At 39.0% G+C, this 19,837-nt stretch overlaps 1 long non-coding RNA gene across 1 annotated transcript in view; it reads right to left on the minus strand.

Annotated features, from left to right (window-relative positions):
- Window positions 1-19,093, minus strand: part of LOC102206444 (uncharacterized) — a 49,227-nt gene extending 30,134 nt beyond the window's left edge. The window contains exon 1 of the long non-coding RNA XR_311606.2: window positions 18,919-19,093. This is a non-coding gene — a long non-coding RNA (uncharacterized LOC102206444). The remainder of the gene's footprint in view (window positions 1-18,918) is intronic.
- Between the last annotated feature and the right edge of the window lie 744 nt (window positions 19,094-19,837).

Consider the following 19,837-nt stretch of genomic DNA (forward strand, 5'->3'; position numbering starts at 1 on the left):
GGATGAACGTTCGTCCTACTGCTACATGAAACAATAAAACAATGAGCACAGCAAGAGCGATATGGAATTTCACTGGGCAGGGAATCCACAAAGACCAGGGGCATTTTTTAATTTTCTCACTTTAAATGACTTTATAAGAAAAACTGGGGGTTTGTGTGTGTGTGTGTGTTGGGGGGTGGGGGTAAGGGATGGCTGTGTGCTTGGTCAGCAACCACTACAACGTCGACACTTAGATATGATATGCGGCACATAAAAACAAGGTTATTCTAATGGACTTATTGAAGGGGATAAAAGCTAACCACAAAGTATCCCTTCTGTATGAGGGGAGAGTATACTCTCCAGCAGAAGAGTCCATAAGGTGGTCGAGCTTAAACCCTGCACGTGTCTAAACAACTTCTCTATTACACCCAGGACCTTTGAGGGCACTCCCCATCGAGGAGGGAACAAAGGCCATGACCCCTGGGTCAAAAGCGTTACATGGGAGGCCAAGCGAGCTCATTGAATGCTCCACTGTTGTTTGCTTTAAGAAGGTAAAGATTACTAACACATTAACTAATGCTGATTAGGGGGTTATCCCTCATGGGACCGAGGTCCCGGGGGCAGCACATCACGTCGTATTAACACAGCCTGACCTTTGACCCCCACCAGTCACCTTAGGCAGCCGACTGTGACCGCCACTTTCTCCGTCTGTTTGACATTTATACGCATGCATGCACAGACAGGGAATGCAGGCTAACCTTGCAAGGTGCAGCACAGCTCAAACAGAATTATTTCTATGTGGAAAAATCTGAAGAAACGACTGAATGCTCACTGCACAGGATTTGCAATGTTAACACACCCCGGTCCAAAGAGTTTTTAACTTTACTTTAGCAGGCTGTGCTTCAGCCGTGTACCCGTATTTCCAATAAGTACTCCTTCCTAAGTAAACATTGTCAATTCAAGTATGTTTTCAAGGCCTCTGACCTAAAAGACTGTTTTATGTTGAAGCTCATAAAATGGTTGCATGTGCAATGAAATGGTGGACAGAAGACATGCGCAGTAATGATGTTTCTAATACAAGAAAAAAAGAATCGTAATATTGGTGATTGCAACCGATAAGAAAAAAGCAGCTTGTTCAGGATCTGTTTCTGTGACTCCCTTCAACGTATACTTTGATATTAGTACAGAGGTGAAAGCATGCTGCACAGCTGAGCTTACCTAACACTGCATTTCCTGCAAAAGCGAGCCGATAATAAGTTATAATGAAACATAATTCAGCTATATCATTTTGGAAATGTCTGCTAACAATCAGCTCCTTTGGAGAATTTTATGGAATAAAGCACCTTGGGAATATCATTTTATCCGGATTAGGGATATTTTTCCAGCAATGAGTTCCCAAAAATATCAAGTTCAAGTTTTTCCACAAGTTATCTTCACATGCAAAACTCTTGACTGAGCACTTATTTGAAAACACATTATCCATCAATATTTGAAATGCACTGTGGCATATATAAAAGCATGTGTGCAAAATATTATAGAATATAAACAGAATGGACTTTTGTTTCCTTAAAATGCCGCCCGCTTATTACAGAAACCCAAAAAGACATAAATAAATAAATGATTAATTAATAGTTAAACTTAATAATTGTATCATAAATGTTGACTATTTTATATATTAGCTTCGTTAAAGGAACACACTGCCTAAAAACCAAAAAATGCCAGGGATACTAATTTAATTTTAGGAAATGTTTAATAATGCCTGAACTTTATGAATTTGGTGTAAATTATTGTCACGATTTATTCAGGGGAAAAAACAAACTTTTCCAGAAATGCATTTTTTGTTCACTGAGTAAAAATCCACATTAAAATGTTAATATGAACTGTGCAAAAATATGCTTTACAAAAGGCAGCTCATCCAGCCTTTTGTTATACAAATAATAAAGAACTGATATTCAGTCACGGCACACACAAGTTGATTTATTTAACATGAACCTGTCACTAAATTCAAAAGTAAGAGAAAAACTGTTAGAAATCTGTTTTGGGTTTAAATAATACACTTCATTGTGTGTGTATAAATCATTTTTTTACACTAGTATTAGATTGTTAAACATGGTGCACTTAAACACTTCATTCCTAATAAATAGTTTTATATGAATAAAAATATTAATTTAATTTTAATGTATTTGATTTCTGTTTAATCAGCTTTACCTGATATGTTGTGCTGATATGAAAGCACAAAAACAGAGCAGTGATTCGCCCCCCCCCCCCTTCATCTGCCACATAGCTCAGCAGGCATTTGATCCGGTGCTTTCATGAGAACAATTCAAAAGCACCGCAATAAATATTGAATTTCAAAATATTTCTGAGACATATTGCGAAGAAACAGAATTTCTAGATATGCCACATGCACAAAGAAACGATTCGTCTTAGCAAAAAAAAAAAAGAAGAAGAAGAAGAAGAAAAAACAGGAATAAAGACTTTTTCAAGAGCAGGAATGAACTCACCTTGCTGTTTCTCACAGGATTCTGAAAGGAGAGGAGGAAGAGAGACACAGAGAGAAAAGAGCAAAGGAGAGCTTCTCCTGGGAACAAGCTGGAAATTATGGACCTATTCGATATCAGACCTCAGAGTGGACAACCTATCCTAAGAGGGACGCGCCCTAACTGTAACTAACAACTACTTCTGGCAGCCCTTCAACAACCAGACATATTGCCCTGGATCAGGGCCGTTTTCGAAAAGGCAGCAATGAGCAAGGGCAGCCTAGGCAAGAAATCAACATCGACCTTCAGCCTCATTAATATCAATTAATACTTTTTTCCTCTAATAAAAATACAGAATTTTAAACTATGATCCCAATGAGACGTTAATTATCAACTGTAGCATGTTAAGGTGATACATGCTATAAAAAAGAAGGATTTCCACACTAAAGTGGGGCAGCATTAAGGGGTCAGCACAACACTTTAAAAAAAAATAATTTAAATGTATAATGCGTGAGTTAATTATTTCACCTACTGTTTTAGTACTGATATATTAAAAGCTCAAAATCCAACACAAATTCAATGTTGCATTACTTTGTACTGTGTCGGTCTGAAGATCTGCATTTAAAGTGTGAATGCAACAAAACTGCCTCATGGTGGAAACGAGCACAAGCAGGGTTTGAATGAGTGTAACAATGTAATAAATATTCAATTAAAAAATATTTTTGAATGAGTATAATACCTGTGTCATTTTTGTCATTATAGCACAGATCACAATGTAGTAACCAATCATTTTTAGACATGCACCAAATGTTTATTATCTAGTTAAGCAGCAATGTAAAAATACTGATCTGTAGCACTAAATAATGTACTGAGACAAATTTCAATAATCAGTGACACATAAAGTAAATTCTCCTTTTCTGTCCACTTAACTATCAGGTCTCTGCATACTTCTACTCCTCCTTCCAGTTTTCTCATGCAGGTTATTAATTCCTATTTAAAACAACAACAACAAAAAAACCTTGGCCATTTTGTTTTGTTCTCCCTAATCACTACGCCAAGAGTGCACAGCCCTGGCATTTCAGGGGCCACGTCACAACGGCTGTTTCTGTGCCGCAGGGCTGCAAGGAGTCCAACACAGCAGAGTCATACGCACTCAGCGGTTCGCTGCCTCAACAAACACTTTGTGCGCACTGTTTTGTTGTCTTGCACAGTCTGTCTAGCATCCTTGCTCCACTGAGAACAGCAAAACATGTAGCTAATAACATTTAACAACACGTGTGCTTTTCTTTTTCCTGGTTCCTTTTCCAACACGACATCACACACCTTTCAGCTTCCGAATCACTTTGCAGCACTTTCCTCCTTATGATTACTACAGTAAAGTAAGCTTAGTGACAAAAACAGAGTTACTCGAGCACAAAAAGTAAATATTTGAAATATTCTAGATATTTACCACTTTGATATCTGTTGTTTGGCAACCTTGAAAAAGGGGAAACAGCTGATATTGATGTCATGGATTAAAAAAAAGAAGGACAAAAAAAAAATCACTGATTAGAGAAATCACACTTGGGTTACTGTTGAGTAAAACTGCATTGAATGACGTTTATCTATGTGGGAGAAAAGCAGTGATTTATAGGACAGTTGCATAAACAGATGTTATACTCTGTGGGCTATTTATGCAAATTCAGTGATTGGTGCAAAATATTATTAATATTTATTTTTTTACATAGAGCAAAGTAATATGTGTTTGAGACATAAATCACTGTTCCGGCAAACCAGACCACATGCCAGCAATAAAAGTAAATGTCCACTTACTACTGTGAAAAGTCATTTCAGTCTGCTCATTTGATTGCATGTACGCATGTGTGTAAAACGTTTGTCTTCATAACTTTCCCTTAAATAGATTTTTCTTGTAATCCTGTGTGCTGACAACTAGTTGGTTTATTAGTTTCATGCAGAGGCTTGTATCAAAAGCACAGAGAGCATTTAAAGTATACACTACATTTATTTTGTCTATTTTGACTACAAGTGTCACGCATTGTGTGTTTTTTCAATTTCATGTCAAGCGTGTGATAAAAACAATGTTTATTTTTATTACTCTCGTTATCATCATTATAATCATTATGCCTCGTTATATAATACTTTTGTGGGAACAAGCAACTCTGTTCCTCGTGATTATGACCGCAGACACTTAGGAGGGTAAACACTTGCGCAAAATTATTTCAATGCTAGTCTGTGATTCAGGGACCCTCTGTGTAAACTCTGTGCTCTCTTTATGGTAAACTGTGCTGACACTGATGGGGTGTAACATGTTCTGGTCCACCCATCAGCATAATCATCATCAAGCTAAAGGTGTTGACAGCACGTATTCGATGGTGTGACAGCCTCTGACCTCTCACACCAACTTAGTAAGGCAGAGGGTCATGTGGAGGACATGGCTATGGAGGGAGAAGTCAATCTTATCCTTCCGTTCCGCCACAGGCCTGTGTGCAGCGACAGCAAGATGAGCTCGAGGGCTTTCCAAAATCCACACACGTTTGGCCGGGAGTAAGGCATCGGGGCCGTGTGTGTTTCAAAGGAAACGCTGAGGAAAGCGCTTTTTTGTGGCAGCACTCGTGCACTTGACACTGTGTATTTGCCTGCCTCTGTCTTTGCTCCATCCCCACCCTGACTCAATATCCCTCAGCACCAATATGTGTCATCTTTAGTAGCCAAAATGGCGTACAGCCCACTTGTCTCCCAAAGGTAGAGAACACTACCTTGTATCTCTTGATTTGGATCTCACGTGTGCAGACAATTTTTTGCCATTATCGCTACACATTACAAATACCTCGGGCTCTCCAGAGCAGCGTGGGACTGAGAGGTTAAAAGGCAGGAGGCACGGAGATGAGAGGCACTGAAAAGCCTCAGCTCTCGGACTGTCGTCAATTGAGCCTGTGCTTCTCTAATGGGGGGGGGGGGGGGGTTGATAACCTGGCACACAACCAACCACTAATGCCACTTAAATGTCAGAGACTGCAGAAAGGAAGGGAGACAGTAAAACTGGGAGCACATTCATATTTCAGCATGGCAGATGCTATAATACGTTCATGCCTCACAATGAGGACAAACAAAGACCCCAGAAGTTTGAAAAAAAAAACCCCCAAATAAACAAAACAGAGAAGGCAGGCATGATAAAAGGGAAATGAAAAAGAGGAAAAGGGATTTTGTAGAAGTGATGGAGGCAGCTCCATCTAATGGTTGTCTCTATTCGACAAAGTTTGGAGTAGATCTGTCTCACTCTTTCTCTCTCTCTCTCCGCAGATGAAAACCTGACTGGGTGGGGGTCGGGGACAGGGTTGAGTCTGGTGTTGGGGGTGGGGTTGGATTGCTGGAGAGAGTGATCTTTTTTTCCAGCGGGGTGAAAGGCGGACGGTCATGTGTGCAGAGCTCATGACAAAAGGCCCTTTTATGTGCAGCGTATGCAGATAGAGGAGGCTCCTTTGTGCACAGATGGAGATCCCATGCCTGGGTCTGCCTGCGGCAGAGAGGGAAGGGAGGGCGGAGAGGAGAGAGGAGTGGTGGTGAAGGGAAGAGAGGGGAGGGAGGGGTGTCTCTGGCACTGAGTGCCATCACTATGTCTGGTGGGGGATGGGGCACAGAAAAGAAGGACCGAGCGGTCCCGGTCCTGCCAGGTTCATACACAGCGAGGAGGGGCCACGAGCCTCGCTAAGAGGATACAGAGACTTGTAACTCAATAGTGGAATCGAAGAGAGTCCATCAAGTGAGTAACAAGTGGCCCAGGGTCAAGTATTACATACAAATAATCTCTGATTTTTGCTTCTATTTGCTGGCTATGGAAAACACGGTTTGTCACATATAGTGCCAGAGAGCTAATACAAGTACAGTACAGCATGCAAAACTTATCTGATACCAACTACGGATTACAGGCTTAGAAAAGCTTAACCTAGTTTTTTTTAATGCCAACTATCACATGTTCCTAACAGGTAAAATGTTCAAACATATCTACAGTTGCACTTTTGACCCAATAACGAGGGGTCAATCATTCACGTGAACCATCGAGCCCCAAATGAAACTGACTGCCAAGTTCAAGTTCTAGTTCTATCTCAAATAAATGCTTCTTCATCTGTCTCAATCTCTATTATCTCAATGTTGCTGCTTTGAACCCATCCTGACTGTTATCTATCAGTGTCTGGATAAGAGCATTAAATGTGTATCCTGGTGGCAGCTCTCCCCTGGGTGTCGAGGTGACTCCTACTGACATCTAGTCTGCTGAGAAGACATCATATCCTTTAAGTAACCTCCTTCCCTTGACCAGCACATCACAACACTCAAGTCAGACAGCTTCCTATCCTCCTGGAGGCCCACGGCTCTTTTCTCCAGTGGACAGATAGATACCACACAACGGCAGACCCTTAAAACTCTTCACATTGGGCTGAAGCTGCTGATGGATGTGCTGAGAGCTGCTACTGTTTGAATATAAAAGAAGAGCAAGATGGAAATGCACAATTTCCTAAAGAAAGATTTCTGTCAAGGGATTTATTAACTAACATGCTTGATAGCTAATGAGTTAATATTAGCTACCTATTGGGTTCATTATCCCATGATAGTATGCTTGTTAAGTTTCCCAAACACTGAAATTCTTGCTGAGTAAAAATGAGTATAAGATACAAACGAGTATTATTCTGTATTTCATATTTAAAGCCATTTTTACATTTTTTTCCTAAACAGCGCTGTATAAATAAACCTTATTTTCTTACTAAAATAGTTTTGGGGTCCAAATTAGAGCCAATCAGACCCAGTAGAACAAGGTATGCTTTCAGGTAGGCCTTCCTTGTGATTTACACATCATTCTGAGTCAAAGTTCTCTTACTTCCCATGTCTGGTTTCAAAATACTAACACAGCAACAGGCAAAATGCTGTTCACTGAACCAATGGGTGGCATCACAGTCCATTTTTATATACAGTCTATGCTTCTCCCCAGGAAAGACTTTGACAACCTGCCATACTGAAATCAGTGGACCAGGGAAAAAATCTGGAGTGAAAAGAAGCTGAATTATTATGATTAATGGGGAAACAAAGCAAACAAGACGTTGCTGATGCTGTTGTGCTGATCATTATGCCATTAAATTACAAACTGTACCCTTTTTACTGGTAATGATGACAAAAACTGGATGTGCAGTGTACACTTTTCTGGTTTATAAGAGGAGCATGCCAGAAAAAGTGTGAGAACCACTGGCTCAGGCTAATTAAAGTGATCAGGTGTTTTTGTCTGAGTCCTGTCTTAACTTTGGCCTAACTGCCCAGCCTGTCTGCCTGCACTCTGGCTGCCAGAAGGCCAGGAATGAAAGCCTGGCACTTATCCCCCTCTCCTCTATCTGATCCCCTGTTGCTACCCTAGATGCCAACAAAGGTATTTCTGGCCCTAATCAACATGGAGTGGTAGAGAGATATGAATGCATGCCTGTTTTTTTCTTTTCTTTTACATAAAAGCAGAAAGGACTTAGGTAAACACTAGGAAACATTTTCTCAAGATAAAACTGCATTCCCAAGAGCTACTACAATACATTACGTTGGTTTATCAAGTTTTCTTCTCTATTCAAACTTAAATTCATGAGTTGATGTTATGTCACTTATGTTTTTAAAATACGAGGAAAGTCATCCCATTATTTCTGTCCTTTCTCCAACAATTTTATACTGTAGCACATACGTGGTACATTGTGGGAACAAAAAGATAATTTGGGATATGTTAACATCATCATGTGAAAGCATTGTACCTTGTGTTAACATACCAAGTTGCTAACTTATACCGTACCTTACTCTGTTTTGATGTAATGTCAAAAGTGTATAGTTGTAACAGCCATAACGGTTCCTCTGTGTGATATTCTGGCCATTTTATCTCTGACACCCACAAGAAAGGCATAACTATCTGTTTGAAAGGGAAATGGGCAGCAGCAGATAAAACCAAGGGGATATAGGCATGATAGACTAAACAAACAGTGTGTTATTATAAGCTGAAATATGAAATGTGAGAGTTCCATAAACAGGAAAATACAATGTGTGCCCTCTTAGTGTATTTACTGCCCTCAGCACATGATCTGCTGGATCCATCGGATCGGAGGTTGTTTTTTTTTTTTTTTTTTTACAGAAAGGCAGATTAAAATGACTAATTTACTAAACTTCAGTGAAAGAAGAGGCAGGAAATCTGGGAAAATAATCAGAAATCCCGACTATGAAACAAAGACGAGGGTGATGAAGATGATGGTGAAGAGAAAAACTGTAGCGTGTTCAACACATGGCTGTCTCAGCTGACCTGTTAAATCTTACAGACAATACAAATAACGATGATTTTCTTGCACTCGAAAGGATTGAAGGATTTTCAAGTGAGCTCACTCTCACAATAGTGGGGCGTCCAGGACAGGAGGGATACGCGGCCTGGACCCCGAACAGCACAATGCGCAAAAGCAAAATGGGGAGCATGAAATGAGGGCTCAAAAACCTCCACACCGCTTAGCTTTGAGTGCTTCGTCATAACAAAGCTGACCACCACTGCTCACCAGGATTGAGACAATACATTCAGCAGTGACAGCCAGTGCTATTGTGTAGGCCTGTGTTAAAATGAAATTAAAAAAAAAAAGCAATCATGAAAAAACGGAACACAACTGTGAGCGAAGGCACAACCTTACAGTAGGATTGCAGGACCTCTGTTTTATTTTTGAGCGCCATCAGAGTGGGTCAGTTAAAATAAATTCCTGATCAACATCCTACAGTGCCTGTAAAGTCTCTCAGCACATCCACAGTCTGAAGCAAGTTTTAGCTCCCCTCCCTAAAAGCTCACTGTCTTCTGACTAGCAAGCTTACTGAGACCGTCTCATCCTCGTGTCATGTGGAAGCTTCAGAAGCAAAATAGAAAACACTGTTTCTCTTTCTTGGTTGCAAATTGCAATCTCTCAAATTCATCTTTGCCCGTTCAGATCTGATCTGGAATACAACCAGCATGAATACCAACAGCAAGAAAGATTACAACGGGATCTCTTTTTAGAGAAGAATATGTATTTTACTCTTTTACTGGAAAGTGAGCAAATATACATGGAGTGCCCACTTGTTCACAAAACACAAAATTGTACTAGAGCCAGCCTTGGTTTTTTGAACTGTCTTCCAGTCACTACAGAAGCAATGAAAAAAAAGAAGAAGCAAATACAATCTCTCTCATTTTATGACCAAACAATTTTTGTAATTTCAAAACTTACTAAAGAAAAAGGGGAAAAAAAGATCGACATTACTGCTTCTCTTTAACTGCAAATTTTAAAGCAAACAAGTGCAAAATTTAATTAAAACTAATAATTGAATGCCCGATTAATGACAGGCAATTCACCTCTAATATTTACACTACATGAACTTATTCTATCTACCTAACTACATGCTCATAGTACATATGTTTGAGGTAAATAGGTTAAAAAAAAGTACATGAAAATCCAACATTTTAATATCACATTGTATGAGATGGAACTTCTACTTTTAAGAATAAAAGAAAATGCAAAATTTCCAAAACAAGAATTACAGATGACAAACATAAACATACATAAAGCAGTTCAAAAAGAGTTACAAAGATATGATCTTCATGAGTTATAAAGAAAGGGATCATGTGGAAATTCAGTCGATGTCTTTGTTTAGGAAATTGTATTCGTGCTTATTCGACAATTAACTGGAGGTATTGGTGTGCAGGCAAAGTTAAATATGAAAAACATAATGATATGACGTGGTGCATAAATTATATTAGAAATATGTTTGTTACTATTACTGCAGAGTATATCAGTAAGGAAGCTGCTTAAATATTGACTGACAACTTATGGCAAAGGGGTGGGATTAAATAAGTGTGTACTTCTTCCCTCTTCTTTTCGATATGTGAATCAGAACAGCTGAAGCAATATTGAAATGTATTAGCTTTATTTTGTATAGGATTTCTTTTCTTCTTTTATTTGCTAAATGAACTTTGAATATTGTTTACATTATTGAAATAAATTAACAAACAGCAACAACCTTAAAAGAAGGTTGTTGCTGTCATAAAGAAGGATCTTTAAATTAAAAATGGTTGAGCTCTCTTTGTCTGTTAACTCAGTCATAAGCGATACTTATTTTAGTGCCCTTGACTAAGGCTCTGGAGCTTGTCTTTGACAGCTCATTTTTTAATAAAATAAAGCAAAACAAAAATGTATAATATATAATATAACAAAAACATACAATCACACACACAACCTTCGCTTCATTAATTCAGTTTCCTAATACTAAAACCAAGCTGTAATACTTTACTTTCTAATTCTGTGCAAAAAGGGTCATAGCAAATTACAGGAGAGCAATTCAAAGCGATATTTGCTGTTACTGTGAATGCTGGCACGACACCATATGAGCCATCTGCAAAAATGCCCCGTTTCACAGTGCATTTAACATTTCCAACTTCCATGTCCGTGTCCCTTTAAGAGAAGGCTGAGTCTGCAGCTGTGAAAACTCTGCATTGTTGCTTCTCTTACTTCTACTTTCAAACTTCATTTTCAGCCCTTGCAAAGATTTTCGGAGCCACTCTCTGGACACTGGCAGGTACTTTCACCAGGAGCCAAACTTCCCAGCATGCCTTGTAGCAGGGCAGGCTTTGTTCCTAAAGTTAACTGTGAAGTTGCACTGCTTAACATGTGATACGACCCTGTTTCGTTCTTACTCAAGCAGGTTTACATAAGATGCATACTATACTGCCAGAAAAATGAAGTTTTCATTCTTTAACTGCACCAATATTGAAAACTCGTGCAGAAATCCTTTACAGCTCTCGAAGCATGCGTGGCTATAATTTAAAAGCCAGGCTGCTGAGAAAAAAAAATCATCAAACTTCAAAACAGCGCTTAATAATAGCCATATAATGTTTTATATCAAACATTTCCTTTCATCATCTCTCCAGAAACTTGAATTAAACTACTGGAATTAAAGACACATCTTTAATCACACTGGCCTCAGTGTACTTTCTGTAACAGATGCATCATCAAAGATGCTTAATAGCTTAAAATGGGACCCATTTTCTATGATGCACAGCTAAATAACATTTATTCCTAATACCATGGAAACAGTTCCAATCTTTGCTCCAAAGTGGATATTACAGCTACGCTGGATAACATGTGAGGGACAGTGCAGGCTGCCTGCAGCATCTGGTGGACACCTGTAAGACTGCAAGTCACTAGATTAAAAAAAACCCAGAAGCCTCTTTGATTTTGCTAAGTCACTAAAATTCCTGGGCGAATGTACGCTGACCTTCAGTGGTAGTTCTGCGGACATGTGGGGTTTTCTACCTATCACTAAATCAAAGGCAACATACACAACGATGAACAGTCAGTGAAACACAAATCTGGGCAGCCAGACAAACATGCTAGTTTTTAGATTAACATTTTATTTTATTTTATTGATGTTCAAGTCATTGTGTTCACCTTGTGTATATTAAAAAAAAATACAACTGTTCCTGAGCTTCTGCTTCTTTCATCACCATCTCCGGATAAGCTCTGATGTGTAAACTGTTTTAAAAAGTATGTCAACATATGTGGAAGGTTTTTCTTAATGGCTCTAAAAGACAAAAAAAAACCCCATTAAAATGTGTGTTTAACTCAAGCACTTATGAGCTATATCTAGTGAGCGTTGTGAACTCAATCACTGCGAGTAAAGCTGATCACAAAGGGGCAATCACTGACACCAAAACAATTAGGTTGCATGGGTCTAATCCCTTGCACAGCACTTAGGACACTTTTAAAAGCCACTAGGGCACACTGCAGAGTTCCCTTAACTTTTAGGGTTCAGTCTGGTCCATTTTTAAAGTCACTGGGGCACAGGCCTGATTGTTAAGACCAGGGAAAGTAATCCCTGGAGTCAGGCCACTAAACCTGCTCTGTCCTTGTAACCATAGCAGCAGACAGGTAGTGTCTGGGTCACAGGGCAAACATGGCCAGGCTTCAACCCCGGCTGATGCAACACGTTTACACATTCATTTATTTGGTTCTAAGACATTTAAAAAGTCACCTTTAATAAAAATGTACATGTCTGCTGTATGAAGTGGGTTTTGCTATCAAAGTATGACAAACTTTCAATCAGTAAAACTCATATCATTATTAGATTACATAACAAATTATATACTGTAAGTTCATAACTCTAAGTAGTTCCTCTGTGAAGAAAATATTTTAAGACTTTGCAGTGGACTTCAAGAACATTAGAAAACAGATGCTTCTATTCAACAAAATTATAAATCAGCAAATTGAAAATAACTTTCACATTGATAATTGGTGAATATAACTGTCATTAATGCAAAATTACAACTCTACATCTTTCACAAGATGATCTTTGTCACTACACCAAGTCTAATTATCTCTGTTTATTAATACAGTTCAATTCACTATTCCATTATGTTCATGTACAACCTCATAAAAGTCATAAAATACCAAAAAATACCAAAATACCAAAATTATCATATGAAAAAAGATCAAATAAAGCAAATATAAGAAAACACATAATGTCACATGAGGATGAGACAAACTGTCCAGTTGAATTTTGCCTCTTCATAAAAAAAATGCCCAAATGATGGTCTTGCCCTTTTGAAAGGAACACATGATCTCCTGTGGCCTTTTCAGCTTTCCCTCTCTCTTTTCAGTTGCTATGAGACACTCGAGATGAAGCCAAGGCTTCCACAATTCATTACTGGAGGAATAAAAGCCAAAGCACTGGACAAAGCAGGGCAGACCAACTCAAACTAGCTCCCACTTAACACACACATCACACCTCTGAGTGCTCTGCTGACATACAAATGGCCAATTCAAGACTTCTGTCTCTCTTTTTTTTAGTTTTATTTAAAAACAGGGATATGGATGAAGGAAAATGGCACAGGTACAATGTGAAAAGTTATCAGGTCAAACATTTCTTACATTAGAAACCAAATAAGACATTTTTCACATCAAGATTTGGGGGGTTTTTTTGTTTTAAAAAAGGTTTTCAGGCAATAATTTTTATACGTCCTAAATAGTGTAACACACCGCTTTTTATTGCGTTTGCGCCAAAGGTTGAACAGGCTACAATGCAGCATCACCTGTCTCTGGCTTCCCACCAGCTCTGACTCGCCAAATCATGAAACATCTCTTTTCTCTTCAACCAATCAGATCTGAATCTCTAGCTGTTCTCATGCAAAGAAAGGAAAAGGAAAGCCAATGAGAAATGTCCCTCCTCCTTCCCCTCATACACCACACACACACACGTACACAGACACACACACACACACACACACACGTACACAGACACACACACACACATACATAACAATCACCATCTGAGAAATGCCAACAGACGGGCAATCAGTCATTGTAATTAGGCTTGCTGCCATTCCCGGGCCTTCATAATTCAGGCTAGAGCTGGAGGACATAGGTAGTGAGATCCTAGCTGCCATAGCCTACCGCTGGTTCACCCAAGCCTCGAGTCAGGCCACTCCCATCTTCCATCTCTGCTCCCTACATTGGGGGGGGCAGCACAATTATAAGGGGTAGCTGGATTACTGCAAAATTACTCCGCTCACCCCACTCCCACTCCTTTTTCACTGCACTGCCGTTTTTTGTTTTTTTTTCTTTTTGCCAAACTGCATTAGAGCAGATACATTTGGCTAAGATAATGTCTTTTAAAAGAGACAAAGTACTAATCTAAACACATAAAAACACTATAAAACACAACTTTGTGACATTTAGCCCATACAACTTTGAAGACGCAAAGGTGTAAGGGGGACACTGGATTTACAGTACGGACACAGCAGACTGTTTTTCCTTGGAATTCAAAGCTAAACAGGAAACTATGGCAGTAATTTGCAGAGATTTATTTTATTTGCTTACAGGCTGTGGTTTACTCAGAAACTGGCTTTGCCTGTTCTATAGGACATGAAGTTTTTTTGGCAGTGAAGTGAAGAACTGCAAGTTCAGCCAAAATAGACAATAAAGCAGAATGGAGAAACATGCCAAATTGCTCGGGCAATTCAGTCCAGAGGCTCATTTTCCCTAAATGATTCATACTGGAAAGAAAAGCATTTCCCTGTCCTTAGATGAACTTAGTGTGCTTGCCGTTGGCTTTACAAGGAAGAGATGGGGGAGGGAGGCGGATGTGTTCACACTCGGTCCCACAAACACACGTGTGTGCACACACACATATGACTGCACAGCCATGACTACAGATTCTTTGCTCACTGGGGAATTAGGTAATACACATGTAAGTCTCAAACGCAGACGCATATAAACATATGCTACTTTAAAAACATATTTTTTACATAACCAAATCGAGTCCATCCTCATTTCTTTATATTTCGACTTTCTCACAATTTTAGAAACTGTCTTGTACAATAATTCTCCAGGCTTTCTGCAGGTCTTTCAAAGTTTTTCTTTGGACATTGACTGCTATTTCACTCACTTTCAGTCCAGTCTTTGCACCAGAGCATTTTCAGACAAATGTTTCATTTTTTATCTGTTTGCTGAGCCACTGAATACTGACTCATGATTAATTCAAGGACTGCACGACTTTGCATAAAATGAGAATCACGATTTTTTTTGGCTTAGAATTGAGATCACGATTCTCTCACGATTCTCTTTTCCAGTATAAATATTTATTGCACTTATTAACTGCACATCAACTTCGTAACAGTTGAGACTGAACATAAAAACAATAAATAAACATAAAAACAACAAGCAGGTAGTGCAACAATAGAAAAATAGTTGCGGGACGGCACTGTGTAGCATTTGTCTAGGGTGTTGATCATTTCCCTAAATCCCTCGTTTTGCACAGTGTTGATGGGAGCCATATCTTTGGTCAGGTGATAAGTGATAGCCTCCGTAATTTCTTTGTGCCTGCGGGAGTTCGACGTGTATAGGGAAGCGCTGTATAAGGTTCCCGTTATTGATGTTTGGGTGGTTGACCGGGACGGATTTTCTCCTGTCACTTTCTCGTCATCCCTGACGTGCTCTCCGTTGTTTTTTCCCTGCTAATTTTAGCATGACACGGCACAGCTTCTGTATCACGTGGTATAAGGCTCCGCCCTTGTCATTTGTTGAGCAGGAAGAGTGAGCGCTTGTTTTCATGCAGATTACGTCCCGGATCAAAATGCGGTACAATCGTCGTCATCGTTTTTTTTTTTTTTTTTTTAATCGTTGTCATTTGGAAATGAGATCGCACATAAGTATGAATCGAGATCGCGATTTTCTAACGATTAATCGTGCAGCCCTAAATTCAAGCATAAAAACGCACCCAACTAAAAGGATGAACCCGTATTGCATGTACACATAACAGACGCCAAAGACCCAGTTTTAAATTGCATCTTTAGATATTTTGTTATTGGCAACCTGTCAAAAGAAATAATATGTTTAATTTTAAAAATTAAACAGTGATTTAAACAATATTTAATTTGTTTGGTGTAATGTATTAGTTACGTCTGAAAACGGGCAGAAAATAGCATGTCTACATCAACAAGGTGAATCCCAAAGAGCTATTAGCTGAACATCTCAGCATGGTGTGCAGCGTGTCCTTAAAAACAGTGAGGAAAGTGGAGGACAAAAGAACAAGTGGCAGGTCTAAAAAACTATGTAGAGCAGGTGAACAGTATGTGAAAGTCATGTAATAAAATAGAACAAAAAATCTGACAGCTGATCCCTCCACAAAAGGTACACAGAGAGAAAAGGCAAACATAACTAAACCACAGACATGCATTTACAACAATGAATCCAAATCTGAAATTTTCAATACAAATTGTGCCTATATAGGTATGAAGGTCAGGAGAGAGGTACAACAATGAGTACCTATGGCAATCTGTAAAAAATGGTGGAGGCTGTATCATGGTTTGGGGCTGAATTTCAAACATCCTGTCCAAAAGTGATTAAATTATGTTGGTAAATTACTTAATTTTTCCGTATGACAATGTTGGCATTGCAGTACACACATACCTGAACAAAAAAAACCCACACCAATCAGTCATGGACTGGACTCCACAGAGCCAGGATCTCGACAATATTGACGTAGTGTGGGATCATCTTGACAGAGAATGGAACAAAAAGGCAGCCAACATCCAAAGAAGAGCTTTGGGTGTCCTTCAAGAAGCCTGCAGAACTATTCTCCTAGACTACTTAAAGAAATTCCAAGAAAGCTTCCTAAGAGAATTCAGACTATGTTAAAGAATAAATATGGTTATACGTTCAAACAGTGTTTTCTGCTTCCATCTATGTTTGCATGTTTCAATAAACTGCTGTACAGAACACAAAGAAATGAGGAAATGACTTCTGCATATTGTTGTATTTTATTCAGCTTGAACCATGACTGCACGACAAACAGCACTTTTTAGACTGTACTTCAGTGTTCAGTGCAGTAACAGTAGAGTCTAGAAATGAGAGAAAACTAAAGGCAAGTTTTGTATCAGTCAGCAGTGTCCTGAGGCTGGTTTATTGGCCTGTCTGGCTCAGCTGGCTGACAGTGTTCACCTGTTCCTTCTTTCCACTGCAGGATGGCAGCTAATAGTCTGCTGCAGCACAACAGGGATTAGAACCTAAAACTCTTTCGTTAATATTTGCTTACTAGGCGTGACACTTTTCTGTGCTAATTAGCTACTTTTCAATAAAGAGAGTCAAAAAGACATGATGGGAGCATGCTGATAACTTATTGTATATGCATCAAAATTAGACCATGCAGTAAGGAAACATCTAAGCATTGGGTTACATGAAAAATCCATTATGCTGCTCATAAGGATACTTATGAATCTGTTTTGTACATCATTAGTGTTATGCAGCAGATATTAAAAAAACAAACAATAATCAATAATGAACAGAACAGAATAGAAATATCTAATTGTTATGATTTAAAGTTATCACACTGTTTTTTACTTTGAGACTAAATCATGTCTGCAATGACATTTTTTGTGACCTTGGCTTTCCAAGTCAGGCTTAAAATTGATACTCAGAATGTAGAGTGCAGCAGCATTAAGGGACAAACATAAACATCTCGCCTGTGACATATTTGGACAGCGATATGAAGGTTGAAAACGAGAATAAGCCGGCTGTGTTATTGCTGACTCGTGCAAAATTTGGGCAAATATGTAACAAAGTGGCTGTTAATAAGACAAATTCACTCAGGATCAGTCGAATGGCAGATTTAAAATAGTAACAAATCTATGAGCGACACAGTGGCAGAAAAATGGCGATGAAGTCTCTACACAAGGGTGTGACACAAAGCAGGAATTTATTTCAGCCCCGAGTCTTTCGAATTGTTGCTCCAGATGTTGCCATTCTGCAAATGTAAATAAAGGAAGAAAGCAGCACTTGCCATTTAAGATATAAACTATGTTAGTTTTCGTTAGTTTTCAGCTGTTTCTGTAAAAATCCAGCAGTCAGGCATTAGTGGCAAGTCCTTATTCAGACATTAGATTAATTCCACTGCTGGTGAATCACACAATTATTTTTTTTTAGCTTCATACAAAGGTCACAAGTAACATCTAGCTAAACCTGATGTGAAACAAACCAAGATGAAGATAAAGCTACAATGACGAAGCCAAGACTCGTGTTTTTTTTAAACCTCGTGAGTCCTTGTGAACATACGTGACATACTTAGATTTCGAGTGACTGCGTTATGAACATAATTTCCTTAGGGATTATTACAGTATTCTGATATGCATGAATTTATTTACTGATTTATGACCAAGTAGTCTCCTTAAACTCCCGCAAATGATGTTTTATCCTGTATAAATCTCTGTCTCTTTTATATGAAATGCATTTTAGAATATTGTCCCTTGCCAGTACTGTATCCCTCTTCATATTGTCCAAAAATCACAAAACTATAACCCTACATATGGAGAATTATTATTCTTATTAATATCATCATTGTTACACAGAAACCAGACAACTGTTGTGCTGCATGAACTTCACTTATCATCATCATCAGAGTTCAAGTAAAGCTTGTGTGTGTATGTGTGTGTGGTTTTTTCTCCCTTCCCCATGGCAGTGAACCTGAAACCACATGACACCTAGCAACAATGGGCGCCTGTGTACAAATAGAGGAAATAATTTTTTTTTAAAGAACCACAACAGAAGTCAACTTTATACGACAGCAGCGTTCAAAGCCTAGTTTTAAATATGTGTCAAACTTGAAAACAGTTTAATGAATAAATAAATAAATAAATAAATAAATCCCACGTAACCCACAGCAAAAATAAAACACGCCACTAAATATAACACAAACCAGTTATCAGCGCTACACAGGAGTGCTGACACCATAAAAGCCACCTTAATCATGGCGCTAATATACAAGCCACGCTGTAAATATTACAATATCACTTTTTTCGCTCTCCGTTTTAGCTCCTGTTGATATAAAAGGTGAAATCATTTCTGGGTCTATTTCCAATCGTGCTGCAGAACAAAGAAAAGTTTCGACTCACCACAACAACGCACCATGTGCTGCGACTGTCCACAGCGCAACAGGCGAGAGGAGGGGAACCGAGAAACAGCCTTTCTTTTAAGGTGTTTAGTCCAGCCTGCTGCAGCTGCTTGGTACTGCTTTTGCTTCTGAGGGAAACTTAAGAAATATCTATGTCACCGCTGCGCTTCGTTAAATACAGATAGCCCGGGGGTGGGGGTGGGAGCGAGAGAGAGAAAGAAGTGATGATCCGCCGGGTTATAATCTACGTGGTGGTCTGACGGCTTTGGTGAGGACAGGATTATACACATCCCAAAGAAAGCTTTTCATCTGTTTCATCCGCTGCTGCTGTCCCCAATATCCCCACAAGTCTGCATGCATGGCGATCCTGAATCAGTTTACTGTGCTGCTCAGCAAGTTATTACAGCTGGTTGTTTTATGGGAAGTCAAAAATATTTATTTGCTTTTTTATTATTTTTGTTGTTGGTTTTTAATTGCTCTGTTGATATTTTAGGTGATGTATATGTAGCTGCAGTGCATTTCCTGCTGGAGCACTTGCATGCCTTGTTGCATGCAGTGAGCGACCTGCAATACCTGTAAAGTTTGTGTAAGCAGAAGTAGTATAGTTTTGGACTCTTATATTCAGACTGAGCAACTTTAGCTTATTTCTCTCTCTATATGTGCTCATTTTCACTGGGATTCACTACTATTTTACTTATTTAGATTCCAGTAAGAGCATTTTTACTCTTGCTTCTGTGCCCTTTGGCAGTTTGCTCCGAGATTTTGGGTGGAAGTTGTTTTTTCTGGGGGGTGGGAGGGGGGGGTCATGTTTTGCATTTTAGAGATTTCAGCACCAGGTTATCGTTTGTCATTAGTGGAGCACTTAGCATGCTTCTTGTAGCTTGCACTTGAGCAGTCAGTAACTCACTCTGCAGCCGTTT

This window comes from Pundamilia nyererei, unplaced genomic scaffold (assembly GCF_000239375.1).
Source record: "Pundamilia nyererei isolate P.nyererei 1_Seehausen unplaced genomic scaffold, PunNye1.0 scaffold00027, whole genome shotgun sequence".
Classification (NCBI taxonomy): Eukaryota; Metazoa; Chordata; class Actinopteri; order Cichliformes; family Cichlidae; genus Pundamilia; species Pundamilia nyererei.